This window comes from Hibiscus syriacus, unplaced genomic scaffold (genome assembly GCF_006381635.1).
Source record: "Hibiscus syriacus cultivar Baekdansim isolate YM2019G1 unplaced genomic scaffold, ASM638163v2 tig00111621_pilon, whole genome shotgun sequence".
In the NCBI taxonomy this organism is placed as follows: Eukaryota; Viridiplantae; Streptophyta; class Magnoliopsida; order Malvales; family Malvaceae; genus Hibiscus; species Hibiscus syriacus.
In genome coordinates, this window is record NW_024063138.1 from 512555 (window position 1) to 535413 (window position 22859).

Consider the following 22859-nt stretch of genomic DNA (forward strand, 5'->3'; position numbering starts at 1 on the left):
TTTCCCATCCTTGTCTTTCCTTCTCTGCTCTTAGAAGCTAAGCATTGTGCTTTGAATGCTTCTGGGTGGTTTCAAGTGCAGTAATCGGCCTTCAAATTTGCTATTTTGTTTTTGACTTGCATATTTCAAGTATTTTTTCCAAGCAGGAATTCTGGAGAGATATTTTATGGGTTTGGGTTCAAAAAGTGCTCCAATTACAATCAAAGAAGAGGATTTTGATGGGTCTAAGTATTCAGGTATTGTTTTCTTTTGTTTTTAATTTGTTTATATATAATTGATTATGTTTTTCCTTACTAATCGATAATAAAAGTGAATATGTGATAGAAGTTGGTGTTTCTGATTGAAACTCCACAAAATTTTCTCGGCTAGATTTTTTTTTTCCTTTTTCAAGTTATACCGTCGTTTAGATATACGAAACTGTATAGTGGCATTAGGCTCCGTACATTTAGTTATAGTTCTTTTCAATTCGTTTGAGTGATCAAATCAATTTCTTGATTTGCTCAGTTTTCTCGGTAACCAAACAAGGGGAAGGGAGGGAGTAGGGAAAGTTTGCTCCAACAAGAAACCCCACGAGCAAAACGTCCCTTTCGTTTGATTGTTAAAAGGAAAAGGGTAAACTACTTATGTAGTCACTCTACTATTTTCTGATTCTGTTTTTAACACTAAATTTTATATTTTTTAAATTATACTTAATGTTACGTTTTAATTTCATTTTGTCATCCACTATTAAAAAAATTACCAAAACTGCTGACTTGATATTTTTTTTTATTTTTTTCAATGATGATGTGATATTATATTATGGTAACACATCAATAGTAAGTGATTAAAATAAAATCAAAACGTAATTTTAGATATGATTTTAAAAAAAATAATTGGGTAACTAAAACGAATCACACGAATAATTGGATGACTAAATACATACTTTATCCAAAAGAAAAGTACACTCGTGGTATAGCGTTTGTAAGCACAAGGTACAATCACTTTACATCAGTACTCGGATATATAATTGAAGACACCAAATTTTATCCTTTAACATATTTACATTATAATTTATATTATATAATATATTTTTTTACATATGGTGCATACGTATTTACACATAAATCTGTTACATTTGCAGGCCTGTTACACGAGGCCCAGCTGTACACAACCCAAACACGTGAGTCCAAACGTGTAGGGTTTTCAGAAACCCTAAACCTACGCTTCCAACCGCCAATAACTGTGATCGTTGGATCTAGATGGGATCCAACGGTCCACAACAAAAGATGCCTAGGGTTGTCTCAAACCCTAGCCTCGTCAGCGCCGCTTCAGCTACCTCTTCACGCGGCCAACACCGAGTTTCACGGCAAGACCCCCATCTCCGCACGTCTCGCCTCCAACGACCGGGACTCTCGGCCACGCAAAGAAACAAGCAAGAACAACCAACATTAGTGTTTTACTCTAATTTAAACTCTAAAAATAGCCATTTTTGGGCTATAAATATTATGTAAAGCACACAAGTTTAGGGACAGGGAGATTACTGCGAACACACACATAAAGTCACCATAGCAAGCACAAAGAAAGTCAGAACACTTGTACAACATTTCGAAACAAGAAATAAAAGCGAGGTATATTGTTGTTTACCTTTTCGTTCGATTGATCCTTTGCATGTCAAATTTATCGTCCATCGTGTTGTTTTGAGTTGAAAGTAAAAAACAAATCTTTTGGCCGATGAAAAGATGTTTTCGTTCGAGATCGTTTGTATAGATCTACGAAAATCCGAGGCTTTTTTTTGAAAAAACAACTTGATTTTCAAAAAGAGGAGAAGAAAAGCATTCGGAAAAGTAAAAAATCTTTTGATTTTGCCGTCGATGAACGGCGGCCGTCGCCGTTCAACGGCGACAGCGAGGCGGCGTAGGGCGGTCGATTTCTGGATTCTTGAAGAATCCGGCCGTGTTCTTATTTTTTGAAGAACACTTGAGAGTGTTTTCAGAGAGGGGAGGAGAGCTTTTGATTTGTGAGGAGAGAAATGAAACTAAAAAAAAATGTTTGAGTCATATATTAAACCCGTTCCAGCCTTACGACCCGACCCGATGAACTCCTCAGACCCGCGTGTTTTTACAAGAAGGGAGAGATTCACGTTTTGGTTCTCTAGCTTCAAAAACATTTAATTTGGTCCTCTGAATCGATTATTGAACCCGAAATCCTTGTAAATTGACCCTTGAATTTATTTCGTTTTCAATTTAATCCCTACTATTATTATATATTATATTTTCATTATTATTATATTTTTATACTTTATTCCCTTATATATATATATATCTTATGTACATTTTTATTTTATTTTATTTATATTTATATATATATACATAACCATCATTATTTTTATTATTTTAAGTATTATTGGTAGCGTATATAAACATATATTTTTTTTTCTTTTTATTATTATATGTATATTCTTTATATTTATTTCATTTACTTTATTTATTTTTATTCTATTGTGTTTCCTTTTTTTTTTATTTAATACATGTTTTATTTGTATTCCTTTGTTTTTATATAATTTTCATTTCTTTGTTTGTATGTTTTTTTTTGCCATTCATGCATATATGTATATACATTTATTTAGTATATTTTTTATTATTATTTCTTTTCCTTTATTTATCTTATTTATCATTAGTTTATTTGTATTGTCTCCTTTTATTTGTATCATTGGTTTTGTGGTTGTTTATATCTTATTTATTTTCACCACTCCGAACGTAACGTTTTCTTCTTAATGATCTTCATTCAATTAATCAGTGGTAAGTAATTTAAGATCAAATTTTACCTTTTAATTTAAAATTACAACTTTCTTGATAAAGACAACTGGAAATTACGTAGTACCGAAAAGGTGGTTCAAGGGTGCTAATCATTCCTTGACCGTAACCGACTCCCGAACCCGACACGTTTCTGGTACAACGCAGATCAGGTAAGATGGTGTCTGACCCACCTAAATTCGTTTTAAAGTGGTCGGTGGCGACTCCAATTCGTTTAATCCAAGTCGAAGCCCAATTTCGGGGCCCAATCGATGACGGTCACGACAGCTTGGCGACTCCACTGGGGACACAGGTAAGTGAGTCAGGCTAAGGTAATTTCCAGTTGTCTTTTTAATGGAAATGGTAAGTTTGAATTTTAAGGTAACATTTCGATCCTTATTACTTACTTTTGGTTATATTTTTTCGAATAAATAGTTGGACTGATTGTTTTCTAATGATTTCAGCTTTCCAAACTTTTTCATCCAAAGGCTCTATACTCGAGCTCCCAACCCTTTAAGTGGGGGTGAAAGCGACGCCTTTGTGTGAATTTATTCACCGTGCGGGCCTAGCAAGTAGCCTTCGGGATTCATATACCTTATGTCTTCGTGTGAATTTATTCACCGTGCGGGCATAAGGGAATGAATCCTCTCGAGTTTAACTTAGTCCACACAAGCCTGTGATGGGTTTAGGACTAAGGGTCTGGCAAGCCGAAGGGGGCACCGGCAAGGAGAACTCGGGTACCGTTTTTAAAACCTAAACCGGGAGACCATGAAGAATTAGAGCCTACCCCGAAACCACGTTTCAAAACCTAAGATATTTTTACCATAACCATGTTTTTTTGTTTTTTTTCCTTTCGTCACTTTTGTTTATTTGCATTTTTATTTTACTAACGTTTTTGCCTTTGTGTTTGTTTTCTAGCATTTGCATCATTACAAGAGGCTATTGATCCCTAAAAAGCGTTTGTTATACACAAAATAATTTGAATTAATGGACAAAGTTGTTGTAATACAAGAGATTGAAAACGCTGAGGCACGACTATGGTCTGAGAAGACTCGGAAAGAGAAGGGAGACAGTCTTCAGGGGAACTATGTGTCAGAGCTGGTTAGTTACGCCGCTTTCAGCCTGAAACAGAATGATGTCCAAGAGCTGCGAAACATTTGGGACAGTTGGAAGAATGACAGAAAGCAGAAGTTCAGCCAACGATATGGTGATATCGCCCTCTTGCTCCATGCCAAGACTGATGAGCCCCTGCTTCGATCATTAATTCAATTCTGGAACCCGGGGTATAGTTGCTTCACCTTTAACCGGGAAGATATGGTGCCTACTATCGAAGAGTATACTACTCTACTGCACTGCGAAAGCCTCAAACTAGAGAGGGCATATATCAAACATATCAAGAGTCAGCCTTTCAAAAGCGGACTGGCCAGGATTGCAGGGGTTGATGAAAAGTGGGTGACTGATCGACTCCGGCACAAAGGTAGCGGGGAAGGAATCGAGTGGATCCATATAAAGAAACTAATGAAAAACCACCCTGATGAGTGGAAGACTATAGACCTTTTTGCACTAGGTCTATATGGTTTGATTATCTTTCCGAAGGCTTTGGGGTGCATTGACGTTGCCGTGGTAGAACTGTTTGAGCAACTCTCGAAACGAGTTAACCCAGCACCAGCCATCTTGGCCGAGACCTTTCGATCTCTCAACCATTGCCGAAGAACTGGCGGAGGAAGATTCACTGGGTGTATTCAGCTCCTTCAGGTCTGGATTCACAGCCACTTCTGGAAGACTAACGGGGTTGCCTACCGCCGCTTCAGCACCACCTATTCACCTCTAGGTGAATTCATCACCTTGAAATGGCATGAAGGCGCTTCGAAGGAAAAATGGATGAAGGTCTTTACACATCTTCATGACCGGGATATTGTATGGAGAGCCCCCTGGTTATTCCTCAGTGATGTTCTTTTCCGATGTGGTGACTCCGACATTGTGATGGGTTTAGGACTAAGGGTCTGGCAAGCCGAAGGGGGCACCGGCAAGGAGAACTCGGGTACCGTTTTTAAAACCTAAACCGGGAGACCATGAAGAATTAGAGCCTACCCCGAAACCACGTTTCAAAACCTAAGATATTTTTACCATAACCATGTTTTTTTTGTTTTTTTCCTTTCGTCACTTTTGTTTATTTGCATTTTTATTTTACTAACGTTTTTGCCTTTGTGTTTGTTTTCTAGCATTTGCATCATTACAAGAGGCTATTGATCCCTAAAAAGCGTTTGTTATACACAAAATAATTTGAATTAATGGACAAAGTTGTTGTAATACAAGAGATTGAAAACGCTGAGGCACGACTATGGTCTGAGAAGACTCAGAAAGAGAAGGGAGACAGTCTTCAGGGGAACTATGTGTCAGAGCTGGTTAGTTACGCCTCTTTCAGCCTGAAACAGAATGATGTCCAAGAGCTGCGAAACATTTGGGACAGTTGGAAGAATGACAGAAAGCAGAAGTTCAGCCAACGATATGGTGATATCGCCCTCTTGCTCCATGCCAAGACTGATGAGCCCCTGCTTCGAGCATTAATTCAATTCTGGAACCCGGGGTATAGTTGCTTCACCTTTAACCGGGAAGATATGGTGCCTACTATCGAAGAGTATACTACTCTACTGCACTGCGAAAGCCTCAAACTAGAGAGGGCATATATCAAACATATCAAGAGTCAGCCTTTCAAAAGCGGACTGGCCAGGATTGCAGGGGTTGATGAAAAGTGGGTGACTGATCGACTCCGGCACAAAGGTAGCGGGGAAGGAATCGAGTGGATCCATATAAAGCAACTAATGAAAAACCACCATGATGAGTGGAAGACTATATACCTTTTTGCACTAGGTCTATATGGTTTGATTATCTTTCCGAAGGCTTTGGGGTGCATTGACGTTGTCGTGGTAGAACTGTTTGAGCAACTCTCGAAACGAGTTAACCCAGCACCAGCCATCTTGGCCGAGACCTTTCGATCTCTCAACCATTGCCGAAGAACTGGCGGATGAAGATTCACTGGGTGTATTCAGCTCCTTCAGGTCTGGATTCACAGCCACTTCTGGAAGACTAACGGGGTTGCCTACCGCCGCTTCAGCACCACCTATTCACCTCTAGGTGAATTCATCACCTTGAAATGGCATGAAGGCGCTTCGAAGGAAAAATGGATGAAGGTCTTTACACATCTTCATGACCGGGATATTGTATGGAGAGCCCCCTGGTTATTCCTCAGTGATGTTCTTTTCCGATGTGGTGACTCCGACACTGTGACCTTACTTGGACTTTGGGGAGCAGTCGGGTATACTCCGTTATTAGCACTTAGACAATTTGGGGCACGTCAGTTTGTCCCAACGACATGCGGATTGGCTAGGTCAGAGTTTGAGTATCACGGTGACAGTTATAAGAAGATGATCAAAGAAGCATCCGATTCATGGAGGAAAGTATTCCGGATGGATGTTGTAGCTGCCAGAAGCATGCTTACTCCTGATTATGTGGAGTGGCGAAGGTCGAGGAAAAATGACAATATTCCGGTGCCAGACTGTGAGGACACCCGTACCATGGAAGAACATCTCAGGCCTGTCCCTTCTGAGCTTGAGATAGCCAAGACCGAGTTTGAAGCTATGAATAGTGAGCTAAATCAGAGGATAAAGGAACTTGAAGCTGAGCGTTATCAGTGGAAGCTAGAGGCCGACTCTCAGAAAGATCGAGCAGATAAACTGGAAAGAGAACAGAAAAGAGTCCGTTTTGAGCTCGAAGACCTGAGAAAGGGGTATCAAGATAAAGTCAAAGATAACTCCAAGTTGAAAGTGGCTTCCGAATACTGGAAAGACGAAGCTCATAGCCTGAAAAGGAAGTTTGAGGGGCCTGATGAGAAAGCTTGGAAGGAACAAATGAAGACTGCCCAAAGACGCTTAGCAGATAGTCAATATCAGAACCAGCGCTTGAGGGTTTGGGTAGCTGACTTAGAAAAACAGCATGAGAAAAATGGCAAGACAATAGCTGAGTTGGAAGCTATTGTAGATGGGTTCAAGAGGCAAGCAAACGAGCTTCAGATGGTGCCCTTCGACGGAGGATTACAATGGCGTTTCCGTTGGGAACAAGCACAGCGAAGGGTGAGGGCCCGAGATGCAACCATCCGAGATTTCCTGGATCAAGTGCAAAAAGCAGCCCGTCATCTTCACGGCCTAGCAAGGGAAGCTGGAGTGGTTCGACAAGGCATTCAACCAGTGACAGATGAAGGCAGAAGACTTGTCAACCTACTGGAAGCTGTTCGGGGTCTAGAGGATTTAGTCCGAATATACCTTTAATTTGTTTTTATGTCTCTTAAAAGATAAAACATTTTTGTCTGAATAAGGGTTATTTATAATAATGAACACTTTTCTGGATCAATGCCTCCAAATTGCATACATCATACATTGCATATTTTGCATTTTTATATTTCATGTTTTTATTTTTTTATTCCCCATGTTTTTACATTCGTATTAACTAACAGAACATGTCTCAGACACCAAGCTTACCACCGCAAGCAATAGATACGCATCACCCTCACAACACTCGTGCAAAAAAAAACAAATGGATGTCAAAATGGAAAAACTCGAGGAGAACATGGCAAGACTTCAAAAGGAATTGGAGGACAAGATGACTCAGAACAGTCAACGTACCATGGAGTCCATAAAGAAAAGCACGGAGTCCCTAGTCGACCAGATCGTGGCTAAGTTATCTGGTTTACAACAACAGACAAGTGCATCCGGAGAAGCTGCATCTAAGGGGATAACCATACCACCGACCCCACAAGTGGTTGCCTCATCCGGGACCTTACCCGGACTGCAAGGTGACTCATCTGCCGCTAGAGGGAAAGCTGTATCAACGGCAAATTTACAGACTTCTTCGGCAAAGCCTGACAGTCATCTGGACGACTGCCCTATCCCGGATTTTGACGAGGAAGATAAGGCGAAGAAGATGGAAGAAAAGATCAGGATGTTAGAAGACCAAATGAAGATGGTCCAGGGAGACCATGATTATTATGGTGTTGATGCAATGGAACTAAGCTTGGTTCCCGATTTGGTGCTTCCACCAAAATTTAAGGTTCCTGAGTTTGAGAAGTTCGACGGGAACAACTGCCCTTCGGCCCATATCACTATGTTCTGTCGGAAGATGACAGGGTACGGGGGAAATGACCAACTCCTGATCCATTGCTTTCAGGAGAGCCTATCCAGTTCAACTACTCGGTGGTACAACCAGCTTAGACGGACTCATATCAAGACGTGGAAAGACTTAGCCAAGTCTTTCTTGGAGCAGTATAAGCATATCAACGATATGAGACCAGACCGGGTCATGTTACAAAGCCTAGAGAAGAAACATAATGAGAGTTTCCGACAGTACGCACAGAGATGGAGGGATTTATCTGTGCAAGTTCATCCACCCTTGGATGAAAAGGAAACTAGAAAGTTGTTTGTACAGACTTTGAAGGCACCTTACTTCGGGCACTTGGTAGCAATCACGTCGGGAAGTTTCTCAGATTTAGTCATGGCCGGTGAAATGATCGAGTTGGCCATTAAACAAGGAAAGATTGAGGGAGGAGACTCCAGTAAAAAACCTCCCGTGAAAAACAAAGAGCGAGAGACCAACAATGTAAACACCTACAACGTCAGTAAAGGGGTTACGATCTCAAGCTCAAATTCCACAGCAGCTGTGCCATCCGGTATTTCTAGACAGAATCAGAGAGAACCAAGAAGGGAAAGGGAAAGGGAGCAGTTCGAACCCATTCTCATGACATATAAAGAATTATACCAACAACTCTTCGACACTCATGCAGTGTCGCCTTATCCTATGAATCCAATAAGTCCCCCTTACCCGAAATGGTATGACGAGAGCGCTCACTGTGAATACTATGGCGGTGTGCAGGGGCATTCAATTGAAAGTTGTCTCGCATTCAAGAGACTTGTGCAACGAATGCGGAACAAGAATTGGATCACTTTCAACTCCGGAGCACCAAACGTCGCCCAGAATCCCTTGCCCAATCATCAAGAGACAAGAATCAATGCCATTACTACTGAAGGGGGCAGGAGAATTAAATCAAGTGTTTCGGAAATTAAATCTCCTTTGGCTTGGGTATGGAGCCAAATGGTAAAGGCAGGATTTCTTGCACCATATCCAGATACGACAGAAAATGAATATGGTAACCATTATTGTTACCACAACAAAGAAGGGAATAAAGTACAAGATTGCCCAGAGTTCAGATTGTTAGTCCAGCTCATGATGGATCGGAAGGAGCTGGAGTTTTACGAAGAAATTCAAGAGTCCTTGGAAGCAGATGTTTGTGCCACTGGAGAATCATCAGACAGAAGATTTGGTAGGGGTAGTCCTTTGATAATTACCCCTAAGGCAAGCAGGACAGTAACAACACCAGCCAAGGTGGTAATCTCAGCACCTCGGCCTTTTCAATATAAGGACAATCGGCAAGTGCCATGGAAGTACGAATGTCAGGTGAGTACTTCCGGAGGATGTAATAGTAAAGTGGGGCAAATACCACTTGAATCGTTCAAGGAAGATGTGCTAGTTGTCAATGAACCTATAAAGGAGGAAGAAGCTAAAGAATTCCTCAAGATCTTGAAGCATAGCGAGTACAACATTGTAGAGCAGCTCCACAACTTACCTACACGTACTTCAATGCTAGCACTATTTTTAAGCTCGGAAGCACACCGAGAAGCGATGTTGAATGTCCTTAATCAAACGTTCGTGCCACAAGACATACCAGTCAGCAAGATGGATCAACTGGTGAGCAATATTCAAGCTGATAATCTCATCTCGTTTTCAGATGATGAGATTCCATCTGGAGGAAGAGGCCGAACAAAGGCGTTACACATTATTACCTACTGTAAGTGGCACGCTTTACCAAGTGTCTTAATCGATAATGGTTCGGCCCTGAACGTGATGCCTTCGATTACATTAAAGAGGCTATCAATAGATACCTCTCATATGAGAGCTTGTCAGAATGTGGTCCGAGCATTTGATGGGACCAAAAGAGAGGTAATCGGAAAGATCGAGGTTCCATTGACCATCGGACCAACCACCTATGATGTTGAGTTCCTTGTGATGGATATCATGTCGTCCTATAGCTGTCTTTTGGGAAGGCCGTGGATTCATCAAGCTGGTGCAGTACCCTCCACGTTGCACCAAAAAGTTAAATTTGTTATTGACGGGGCCTTAGTAATTATCAACGCTGAAGAAGATATCGTGGCAAGCGTGACCACGGAGGCTCCATACATCGAAGTAGACGAGGAAGCGGTAGAATGTTCGTTCCACTCCTTGGAGTTTGTGAATGCCATATTCGTGGCGGAAGGAAAGAGAATCCCAAGACCTCGACTCTCCAAATGCACAAGGATGGAGATCAAGCAAACCCTGGGCCGAGGCGCCAGAACCGGGAGAGGTTTTGGGAAATATTTGTAAGGAATGATCAATCATGTCCTTCCTATCTCAAAATTAGACCAATTTGGGCTCGGTTTTCAGCCCAGTTATCATGAAAAGAGAAAGGAGATCCAAAAGAACCGGGAGAGAAGATTGGCCAGATTGACTGGAAACGAACTCCAATGGAGGCCTATGACATTCCCGCCGCTTTTCAGAACATTCAAGTCAGGTGGTTATGTGTTTGAGACCACCATATCCGAGTTAGAAACGGCTCTGGAAGATCTGAACATCAATGCCGTGACCACAGAAGATGTTGACAACGGAGATAGATCCGGGATATGCCCTCTGCCACATGGGTTCGTGCCTAGCAGTTGGTCGGTGGAAGAACTTCCTGTGGTTTACAAGAATCTTTCAGAGTAATATTCGAACTATCCCTATTTGCCTATACCCGGGGCAATAGGTGATATTTTGTAAGGGTGAATAAACATTTTGTTTAAGTTTAATAAAAGATGCATTTTTCTTTTCCATGGCAAACAAATTTTTCTTTTATTTTTGAATTCATTATCTGTCTCCTTCATTCCAGTACTTCATTTCCAGTTACTCTCAAAGTTAGTTCTCGACCGTTCCGTGTGGGATATTATCCTCTCACACATGCACATTTTCCTCCTTTCAGGTTCCCAGATAACGATAATGTGGGCACTGATGATCCTGATCCGGAGGTGGATTTTGAATCAACCATTTGTCTTGGGGAATTTGATGAATGCGATAATGAAGAGGAGTACAACTTGCCTACCGAATTGTTGAGAATGATAGAAAGAGAAGAAAATCAAATACTGCCACATGAGGAGGCGATCGAAATCTTAAATTTGGGCACTGAGGGAGATCGAAAGGAGGTTAAAATCGGCACAACTCTTTCGACTGAAGCAAGAAAAAACCTGACAGTCTTACTTCAGGAGTACGGAGATGTGTTCGCTTGGTCGTATCAAGACATGCCGGGACTAGACACAGATATGGTAGTTCACAAACTGCCAATCAAACCAGAATTCAAACCTGTGCAGCAAAAACTGAGAAGAATGCGACCAGAAATGCTCCTTAAGATCAAGGAAGAAGTCAAGAAGCAATTTGATGCCGGTTTTCTCCAAGTAGCCAAATACCCGGAGTGGGTGGCCAACATAGTGCCTGTGCCGAAGAAGGACGGGAAAGTACGCATGTGTGTCGATTACTGGGACCTTAACAAGGCAAGTCCCAAGGACAACTTTCCTCTGCCACACATAGACACTCTGGTGGACAATACGGCCGGGAACGCCTACTTTTCATTCATGGATGGATTTTCGGGGTACAATCAGATCAAGATGCATCCCAAAGACATGGAGAAGACCACTTTCTTCACAATATGGGGAACTTTCTGTTACAAAGTGATGCCTTTCGGATTAAAGAATGCTGGGGCAACATATCATAGAGCTATGGTGACCCTGTTCCACGATATGATGCACAAAAAGATCGAGGTTTATGTCGACGACATGATTGTCAAGGCACAGACCGAGAATGAACATGTCGAGAATCTGAGAAAGCTCTTCCAGAGATTGAGGAAATTCCGGTTACGACTGAACCCTAGCAAGTGTACCTTCGGGGTGACATCCGGGAAACTATTAGACTTTATAGTCAGCAAAAAAGGCATTGAGGTTGATCCTGATAAGGTTAAGGCTATCCAGAGTCTACCTCCTCCACGAACACAAAAGGAGGTCCGAGGTTTTTTAGGAAGATTGAATTACATAGCCCAGTTTATATCTCAGTTAACTGACAAGTGTGATCCAATCTTTCGCCTTCTCCGAAAAAATAGCTCTGGAGCATGGGATAAAAACTGTCAGATTGCATTTGAGAAGGTAAAAGAGTACTTGTCTCGCACTCCTGTCCTGATGTCCCCTACCCCAGGCAAACCTCTGTTCTTGTATCTTTTCATATTCGAGAACTCCATGGGGTGTGTCCTGGGTCAACATGACGAGTCTGGGAAGAAGGAAAGAGCCATCTACTATTTAAGCAAGAAGTTCACCGATTGCGAGGTCCGATATCCTCCTGTTGAGAAGGTTTGTTGTGCTCTGGTATGGGCTACAAAAAGACTCCGGCAATACATGCTGTATCATACTATTTGGCTGATTTCCAAGTTAGATCCATTAAAATACATGATGGGTGTACCTGCTCTATCCGGAAGGTTAGCTCGTTGGCAGATGCTTTTGTCTGAGTTCGACATCGAATATGTGAGCCAAAAAGCGGTAAAAGGCAGTGCCATATCCGATTTTTTGGCAAGCAGAAATACTGAGAGCTATGAGCCGCTGGACTTTGATTTCCCAGATGAAGACTTGATGGCCATATATTTAGAAGAAGCAGAGACTTCAACATACAGCTCCTGGAAAATGCATTTCGATGGAGCATCAAATGCATTAGGACACGGCATCGGGGCAATCCTGATCTCTCCAGAAGGGAGTCATTACCCATTTACCAGCAGACTAAACTTTGATTGCACCAATAACATGGCAGAGTATGAAGCCTGTGTCTTGGGAATTCGAGCTGCACTGGGGCAAAATATAAAGACTTTGCGGGTGTATGGAGACTCAGCCTTAGTAATCTATCAGCTCCGTGGAGAGTGGGAAACCAAAGATATAAAGCTGTTAGAGTATTGGAAACTAGTACTGGATCTGCTCGAAGAGTTCGATGAAGTCACCTTCCACTACGTGCCTAGAGAAGAAAATCAAATGGCTGACGCTTTAGCTACCTTGGCAGCCGCATTCAAAGCTGGTGGGGAGTCTGAAATGATGCCAATTAACATGCAGTCGTATGAGTACCCAGCTCATTGTTACCAAATTGAAGAAGTGAAAGACATTAAACCCTGGTACTACGACATTCTGCAATATATCAAGCATTGGAGTTATCCAGAAAAAGCCACCGAAACCGATAAGAGAACACTTAGAAGGTTGGCAGCTGGATACATCCTTGACGGAGAGGTTTTATACAAGAAAAGCCATAATCAAGTCCTGTTAAGGTACGTTGATGCTGAAGAGGCAAAGATGATAGTGGAAGAAGTACATGACGGAGTTTGTGGAACACATGCAAATGGACATATGATGTCAAGACAAATAATGAGATGCAGATATTTTTGGTCTATACTGGAAAGCAATTGCATCAACTATGCTAGAAGATGTCAGATTTATGGAGACAAGATAAATGTTCCACCCCATCCACTTCATGTAATGACGTCACCATGGCCTTTCTCTGTGTGGGGCATGGACGTTATCGGGCAAATCCATCCGAAGGCTTCGAATGGTCACCGTTTCATTCTCGTGGCGATTGACTATTTCACGAAATGGGTAGAGGCTGCGTCGTATGCCAGTGTCACACAATCCACTATTTGTAAGTTTCTGAAGAAAGAAATTATATGTCGGTATGGTCTACCTGAAAGGATTATTACCGATAACGCAACCAACTTGAACAACAAGATGATGAATGCTGCTTGTGAACAGTTCAACATAAAACATCATAATTCCACTGCTTACAGACCAAAGATGAACGGAGCGGTAGAAGCAGCAAACAAAAATATTAAGAAGATAGTGGAGAAAACGACTGAAACTTACAAAGATTGACATAATAAATTACCTTTTGCTTTGTTCGCTTATCGAACCTCGGTACGAACCTCGACTGAGGCAACTCCGTTCTCACTAGCCTATGGAATGGAAGCAGTCCTACCCATTGAAGTCGAGATTCCGTCTCTTCGGGTCTTGACAGAAGTCAAACTAGACGATGCAGAGTGGGTACAATCCAGATATGATCAGCTTAATCTGATAGAGGAAAAAAGACTGAAAGCCATTCATCATGGTCAAATCTATCAGAAACGAATGATTCAGGCACATGACAAAAAGGTGCGCCCGAGAATATTCCGCGAAGGGGATCTAGTGTTAAAAAGAATTTGGCCAGTCCAGAAGGATTTCCGAGGAAAATGGACGCCAAATTGGGAAGGACCTTATGTCGTGAAAAAGGCTTTCTCCGGAGGAGCCCTCGTCCTGGCTGAAATGGACGGACCTGAACTGCCACATCCCATCAACTCGGACGCAGTCAAGAAATATTTCGCTTAGGATGAAAACCCGAGAGGGCGTCCTAAGTTTGAAAAAAAAAATGTTTAGGGTGAAAACCCGAAAGGGCGCCCTAAATTGAAAAAAAAATAGAAAAACAAACAAAAGAAGAGAAAATAAGGTGGGTTCAAGATGAAAACCCGCAAAGGGCGTCTTGCAACCAAGGATGGGTCCAAGTTGAAAACCCGGAAAGGGCGATTTGGATATTAACAGTGGAAACATCCCGGCACATGAATATTTTACGAACTCAACAAATCGGAGAAATGTTGCACTCTCCCAAACGTTATCACATTTTCAAGGATCCTTTGGCAAAGGTTGCATTCAAGGTCATCAAACGGCTTTTCAGCTCGGAAGTGCCCACATTATCGAGATCTAAGACATTCATTTACACATCACTGTGTATTCGTTTTCTAGAATGTTTGTCATGTATTGTTTGTTCTTCTCCTCCCTTATGAATAAAGACCATCTTTCCTCTAATTCCCTTTGAGCATCTTGAATTAGATTTAAACCTAATGATTTATTTATTTTTATGAAAGATAATCGCATATTACTGTACAAAAATTCATTGAAAAGTACAGGTACCCAAAAGCCGATCAAGGCTCATGCACATACTTGAGATAGTTGAGGAGTATCTCCCAAATCAAGAAAAAAACAGAATGTGCACATCAGATTTAAACATTTGAAGAATCCAAGATCAGAGATCGGAACTTCAAGCTTTCAAAATCAAGAGTCAACAACGACAGGCCACCGGAGATCAAGATTTCTCTCCAGAGCCCAGAATAACATATGTTGCCTATACATTTTAGGCAGACCTAAGAGCATGACATCCCTAACATCGCATATATGCATATATTTGCAGGTTTTACCCAGAGTCAATTTCAACTTCACAACGAATGATATTGGACTCCAGACAACGCAAGTTCAACTTCACGACGAAGGGACCGCTGGTTGTCAACAAACATTTCCCGATTTCAGAGCCAATTTCAACTTCACAACGAAGGATATTAGACTCCAGACAACGCAAGTTCAACTTCACGACGAAGGGACCGCTGGTTGTCAACAAACACTTCCCAATTTCAGAGCCAATTTCAACTTCACAACGAAGGATATTGGACTCCAGACAACGCAAGTTCAACTTCACGACGAAGGGACCGCTGGTTGTCAACAAATATTTCCCGATTTCAGAGCCAATTTCAACTTCACAACGAAGGATATTGGACTCCAGACAACGCAAGTTCAACTTCACGACGAAGGGACCGCTGGTTGTCAACAAACATTTCTCAAATTCAGAGCCAATTTCAACTTCACAACGAAGGATATTGGACTCCAGACAGTACAAGTTCAACTTCACGACGAAGGGACCGCTGCCTGTCAACAAACAACTTCTCAATTTCAGAGCCAATTTCAACTTCACAGTGAAGGATATTGAACTCAAGACAACGCAAGTTCAACTTCACAACGAAGGGACCGCTAATTGTCAATAAACAATTTCCCAATTTCAGAGCCAATTTCAACTTCACGACGAAGGATATTGGACTCCATACAACACAAGTTCAACTTCACGACGAAGGGACCGCTGGTTGTCAATAAACAATTTCCCAATTTCAGAGCCAATTTCAACTTCACAGCGAAGGATATTGGACTCAAGACAGCACAAGTTCAACTTCACGACGAAGGGACCGCTGACTGTCAACAAACAACTTCTCAATGTCAGAGCCAATTTCAACTTCACAGCGAAGGATATTGGACTCAAGACAGCACAAGCTCGACTTCACAGCGAAGGGACGACTGACTGTCAACGAACAATTTCTCAATTCCATAGCCAATTCCAACTTCACAAACAGATTGACTCAATTTCAAGACGAAGGAGTCATCTGCAACACATCAATACCGAAGTTTTCAGGTCAAGTTCCACCTTCACGATGAAGTATCTTGAGCCAGAAGACGATTCAGAGGCTAATTGTCAAAAGCTTTGAGCTCGTTTTCAACTTCACAACGAGGGATTTCGTGCTCAGCGTTTTCCAGTTTAAACTTAACCTCACAGAGAGGGAGTCATTTCGACAATTTCAACTCTACGATAGAGGATGTTCGATATAGACAAAATTTGTGTCTTTTAATCTTTGCTCTATTTTCGTTACACGATAATGAGCAAAGAGGGGCAGCTGAAGACACCAAATTTTATCCTTTAACATATTTACATTATAATTTATATTATATAATATATTTTTTTACATATGGTGCATACGTATTTACACACAAATCTGTTACATTTGCAGGCCTGTTACACGAGGCCCAGCTGTACACAACCCAAACACGTGAGTCCAAACGTGTAGGGTTTCCAGAAACCCTAAACCTACGCTCCCAACCGCCAATAACTGTGACCGTTGGATCTAGATGGGATCCAACGGTCCACAACAAAAGATGCCTAGGGTTGTCTCAAACCCTAGCCTCGTCAGCGCCGCTTCAGCTACCTCTTCACGCGGCCAACACTGAGTTTCACGGCAAGACCCCCATCTCCGTACGTCTCGCCTCCAACGACCGGGACTCTCGACCACGCAAAGAAACAAGCAAGAACAACCAACATCAGTGTTTTACTCTAATTTAAACTCTAAAAATAGCCATTTTTGGGCTATAAATATTATGTAAAGCACACAAGTTTAGGGACAGGGAGATTACTGCGAACACACACAAAAAGTCACCATAGCAAGCACAAAGAAAGTCAGAACACTTGTACAACATTTCGAAACAAGAAATAAAAGAGAGGTATATTGTTGTTTACCTTTTCGTTCGCTTGATCCTTTGCATGTCAAATTTATCGTCCATATCGTGTTGTTTTGAGTTGAAAGTAAAAAAAAATCTTTTGGCCGATGAAAAGATGTTTTCGTTCGAGATCGTTTGTATAGATCTACGAAAACCCGAGGCTTTTTTTTGAAAAAAAAACTTGATTTTCAAAACGAGGAGAAGAAAAGCATTCGGAAAAGTAAAAAATCTTTTGATTTTGTCGCCGATGAACGGCGGCCGTCGCCATTCAACGGCGGCGGTGGCGAGGCGGCGTAGGGTGGTCGATTTCTGGATTCTTGAAGAATCCGTCCGTGTTCTTATTTTTTGAAGAACACTTGAGAGTGTTTTCAGAGAGGGGAGGAGAGCTTTTGATTTGTGAGGAGAGAAATGAAACTAAAAAAAATGTTTCAGTCATATATTAAACCCGTTCCAGCCTTACGACCCGACCCGATGAACTCCTCAGACCCGCGTGTTTTTACAAGAAGGGAGAGATTCGCGTTTTGGTTCTCCAGCTTCAAAAACATTTAATTTGGTCCTCTGAATCGATTATTGAACCCGAAATCCTTGTAAATTGACCCTTGAATTTATTTCGTTTTCAATTTAATCCCTACTATTATTATATATTTATTTCATTATTATTATATTTTTATACTTTATTCCCTTATATATATATATATATATCTTATATACATTTTTATTTTATTTTATTATATTTATATTTATATATATATACATAACCATCATTATTTTTATTATTTTAAGTATTATTGGTAGCGTATATAAACATATATATATTTTTTTTCTTTTTATTATTATATGTATATTCTTTATATTTATTTCATTTACTTTATTTATTTTTATTCTATTGCGTTTCCTTTTTTTTATTTAATACATGTTTTATTTGTATTCCTTTGTTTTTATATAATTTTCATTTCTTTGTTTGTATGTTTTTTTTGCCATTCATGCATATATGTATATATACATTTATTTAGTATATTTTTTTATTATTTCTTTTCCTTTATTTATCTTATTTATCATTAGTTTATTTGTATTGTCTCCTTTTATTTGTATCATTGGTTTTGTGGTTGTTTATATCTTATTTATTTTCACCACTCCGAACGTAACGTTTTCTTCTTAATGGTCTTCATTCAATTAATCAGTGGTAAGTAATTTAAGATCAAATTTTACCTTTTAATTTAAAATTACAACTTTCTTGATAAAGACAACTGGAAATTACGTAGTACCGAAAGGGTGGTTCAAGGGTGCTAATCCTTCCTTGACCGTAACCGACTCCCGAACCCGACACGTTTATGGTACAACGCAGATCAGGTAAGATGGTGTCTGACCCACCTAAATTCGTTTTAAAGTGGTCGGTGGCGGCTCCAATTCGTTTAATCCAAGTCGAAGCCCAATCGATGACGGTCACGACAATAATAAAGTTGACAACAACATGAACGGTTAAGAATGGGCGTTAGAAAAAAAAATTCCCATATAGGCTCTAATTAAATTATTTCTTGAGTTAGGGTGTTTGTTACAGTGACATCATTAGTCGTCAAGTGCTTCATAGGTCGTCAAGTGCTCCTTGCGACAAAATTTCCTCTGTTGCAGCAACTCTTCTCTCTTTCCTCGCTGTTGTAGCTTCATAGGTCGTTAAATGCTCCATAGGTCGCCGTGTGCTCCTGGAGACCTATGATGGTCGCTATAGCAATCACCCTACTACCCTACTTAAGTAAATAATTGTTTTATTACACTATGTGAAGAATTTTTTTTCCATTGCATTATTCAACCACTTTTGCCGATTATTAGGATGTTAGAATTAATGCCTTATTAATTAATATTTATTTAGTTGCCTGGCTAATACATTAAAATTTAGTTGTTGAATAAGTTAAATGTGCCATGTTGAGTTGTCGTGATTCCTTTTTATTAGACACATTTTCTTCCTTTTAACTTTTATTATTATTATTTTAAAATAAAATAACATGGACAAGTACAATGTGAATAAATAATCCTCTGATCAGTGACTTAAATAATTATTTATGTTACCCCAATATGCATACGTGTCTAACATGGGGTTATTTAGTTTTTATTTTTAAATTTTTTATTTGGGAGGATAATACTTTTCTAGCTTATCTATTGTATGTGCAGGGTCATTTGTGAATATTTTAGAAGAAAAAAAAGTAATGAGGGTGGCTAATACAAGATTGTTTTTAAATGTGTCATTTTAAAAGCTAGCGCCAAGTGACATATGCTTCGTACATTTTTCATGGGAATACTCAAAATGAAGCATTTGTTTATAATATGATGATAATATATATTCTAAAATTAATGATTACTGCATGTGCCAATGATGTTATGACGATGGATTTTTTATTACTTAATAGTTAAGAGTATGGTTTTCTTTTTATATTTATATGAGAAATAATCAACATGAATTGGATGCTTCATGGTAAGATGTATGTTGGTTTATGGCTATCTTGTATCTTTGATGTACTTCTATTTTTAAATATCAATAAATGCTTTCTTCCCACTTCTAATAGTTGTCAGGACCTCATTTCTTTTATAATATTTTTCTAATATTGTTCTATATTATACAAATAAAGATGTACATATTTTTCCGGTATGGTTTAAGTATTTTGATCTCGATCAACCAATCACGTTTTTTTTAAAAGTTTGGAGGTATCAAGCAAATTACATACATGGTGTCTCTATCTAATGTTATCTTTTCTTGCTTCGCTTTGAATTTGAGTGATTCTCAACCTAATTCAGAGATATTTATGCAAGTAATCTGGCATGATATGATATTCCATTTCTTTTCGCTATGCAGTATTATTAAGGGGTTCAAGTATGCAGTTGTCTTTCTCAAACAAGGTGTCTGCTGTTCCTCAGTTCCTGTCTTTAAAGGATGCAGCTCAAGAACATGATCCAAGGAAGGCTGCTCATGATCCTATAATCTCATCTGGGTTTATGGCAATACCACCTGCAGATTCTAGCCAGAAACCATATTCTAGCTTCACCAAGGTTTGTTAGTTGCCATCATGAACTTCTTGGTTTCTAATTTGTTTATGTTCGATAATTTCGATTTTATTTTAAGAGGAGTTTTGTGATTTTATCATGCCTATGTTTTGTTGTTTTAAGCCCCCAAAATTCAGCAGACAGGGATTTTGAACCTGGGTGTCTTATAGTTTCAGTGCAGGTTTACCGAGTTTTTTTTTGTCCTCCTATGATTGACAGAAACAAGGGGGAAACAACTACACGTTGGCACCTTATGTCCTGCAACAATTTGATGGACACCAACCCCACAATTCCCAGGAAGCGAGGATATTTCCAGTCTCCAGCCAGCCAAATCAAAGAATTGCAGTTTCTATGAGCACTCCTCTTCTCCAGTCCCATCTGATTTCCACTGGACAGAATATAATTTGTAATACGGGAAACCCACAACCTTTTACCGGAGTCCTGATCATTGCTCCCCCTGTATCTGTTGTTCCTCCATCAAGTTCTGTTATTGGTACCACTGATCTAAGGTATCTAATCCATCATTTTGCTACATGTCACTTTTTGTGAACCTCTTGAATCTTGATTATATAAATGATAAAACTATCAGCCAAATGGCTAGTTGGAATGATAAAGGTGAAGCTGAATTCTTTTTGTAGGAATGCTACCAAATCTTTTGGGGCACCGTCTCAGCTGACTGTCTTTTATGCCGGTTCTGTATGCGTGTATGATGATGTGTCTCCCGAGAAGGTAACATATTGCTTCAGCTTGTGTGGTTTATATGCTTGACACCATAAACTTTAGGTGGTACTTAGTTCTTTATTTCTGTATTCAGGCCCAGGCTATTATGCTATTGGCCGGAAATGGATCTTCCGCAGCTCAGACTAAAACGGCTCTTAGGACTCAAGCTCAGACATCTGTATCACGACCCTCTACTTCTGATGCATTTGTTGGCAACAATCGCTGTACCATGGCACCATTATCAAGCCTTCCGTGCCATATTTCTGTAACCTCCCATGTCAGTTTACAGCCAGATGGAGGATCTAGTGGCAGCAATGAACTAACAGCTGCCACAAGAATAGGAGCTGTAGCATCTGCTAGTAACCAACTAGAGCCTCCAAAATTTGTTAATTCAGTAGGATCTGCTATGACAACTCTGATTCCAGCAGGTATTGCACTCCTGTTTTTTGTGTAGGATTCTCCGGTAGATACTGTTATTCTTCTCTAAACGCTTTTTATTGTTTGATTTCATGCATTCTATGCTGTGCTTTAAGTTTCCGAGTCTTAAGAAAATAATACTATTGTGTTCTTGTAGTTGCTGTGCCGCAGGCTCGTAAAGCATCCTTTGCTCGCTTTCTAAAGAAGCGCAAAGAAAGGTATTTTCAAGATTTTTTCAATTGTGACACACTTATTTGAATGCCTGTAGAAATACTACATGGTCTCTAACTCCATGAACATTGTGGTACATTCTAAATATGAGCTTCTCACTCTTTATACAGGGTAACAAACACGTCACCATACGGCATGAGCAAGAAATCGCATGATTCTGTGGCTCTTGGATCAGATGGTGCAAGTTTCGTTGACTTATGCCGGATCAAATCCTCTTAATGCCATGCGTTTGGACCGAGTCGCTGCCATAGACGATGTACATAAGTTTGTTTTTGTTCGTAGTTCTATAAGCACAATTCTTTGATGTCAAATTTTGGTTCAGTTCATATATAGAAAAATAATACAATATATATCTATATGTTTTTTTTTCCAACTCCATCGATTAGGAGTAGTATTTTCTTCCGGTAACACTTGGGAATTGGTTTCCCACCGTTGATGTAGCATTGTACATTGAAATCCAATGAGTTTCTGCCAATAATGAGGACTGCTCAATAGCTGCTAAAATCAATTATTGATGAAACAACACATCCCCCATAGGCGTTTTAACCAAATTTGCCCAAGTAAACAATGGTATTCAAATGACCAAATCTGTAATTCTAGATTTAGAAGCATGATTGATTGTTAATTGGTTGTTAAGAAGCATGTTTTGATTGTGTATTTGTATGATTTTGATGTTTTAATCATAAACATGTATGAATATTAACATTAGAAACAATTAGGAGTCAAATTGGTGAGCTAATTATGTATGTTCTAGCCCAATTTTGCATGAAACTACAGAAAGGATTGATATCCGAAAGCGCTGCACTGATCTAATGGTTACTGTGCTGAAAAATGAAGTGAGATGAGAGTTATAGAAAAATGGTTAAAGTTATAAGCAGTTTGATGTCGCTTAAGCAAGGTCTCGAGTTTAAGTCCTTATGTCCGCAAAAAATCCCTAATGGGAGACTCACCCACCCAAACCAGGTATGCGACGCGAGTCAGTTCATATTAGTTAAAATAAAACTTTGAAACCGGGAGGACAAAAAAAAAAAACTCAAGAGAAAACTTTCAAATTTTTTTGGATAAATTATCTTTAGAGACTGAAGTTTTATCAATTCTTCAGTTAGATCTTTTCTTTCAAATAGGGGTGTTCAAGCGGTTAATTCAACCACCGACCGAACCGAATTTCAATTAATCGAATTAATCGAATTTTTTTCTTTAACCGTTAACCGAACCAAACATTTTGTTTTTTGAAAATATTAACCGAACCGAACAAAGTTTGGTTATTTCAGGTGGTTAACCGGATTAACCGAAATTTTTTTTTGTAGTTTTTTAATTAGATTAATTTGAATATAACATAAGTATTTTTTTATTTGGGTTAAAATTTTAATTAAGTATTGAT

General features: G+C 39.8%; 1 pseudogene; it reads left to right on the forward strand.

The window, feature by feature from the left end:
* LOC120166112 lies at window positions 1-21808 on the forward strand (annotated as a pseudogene).
* Window positions 21809-22859: the final 1051 nt, after the last annotated feature.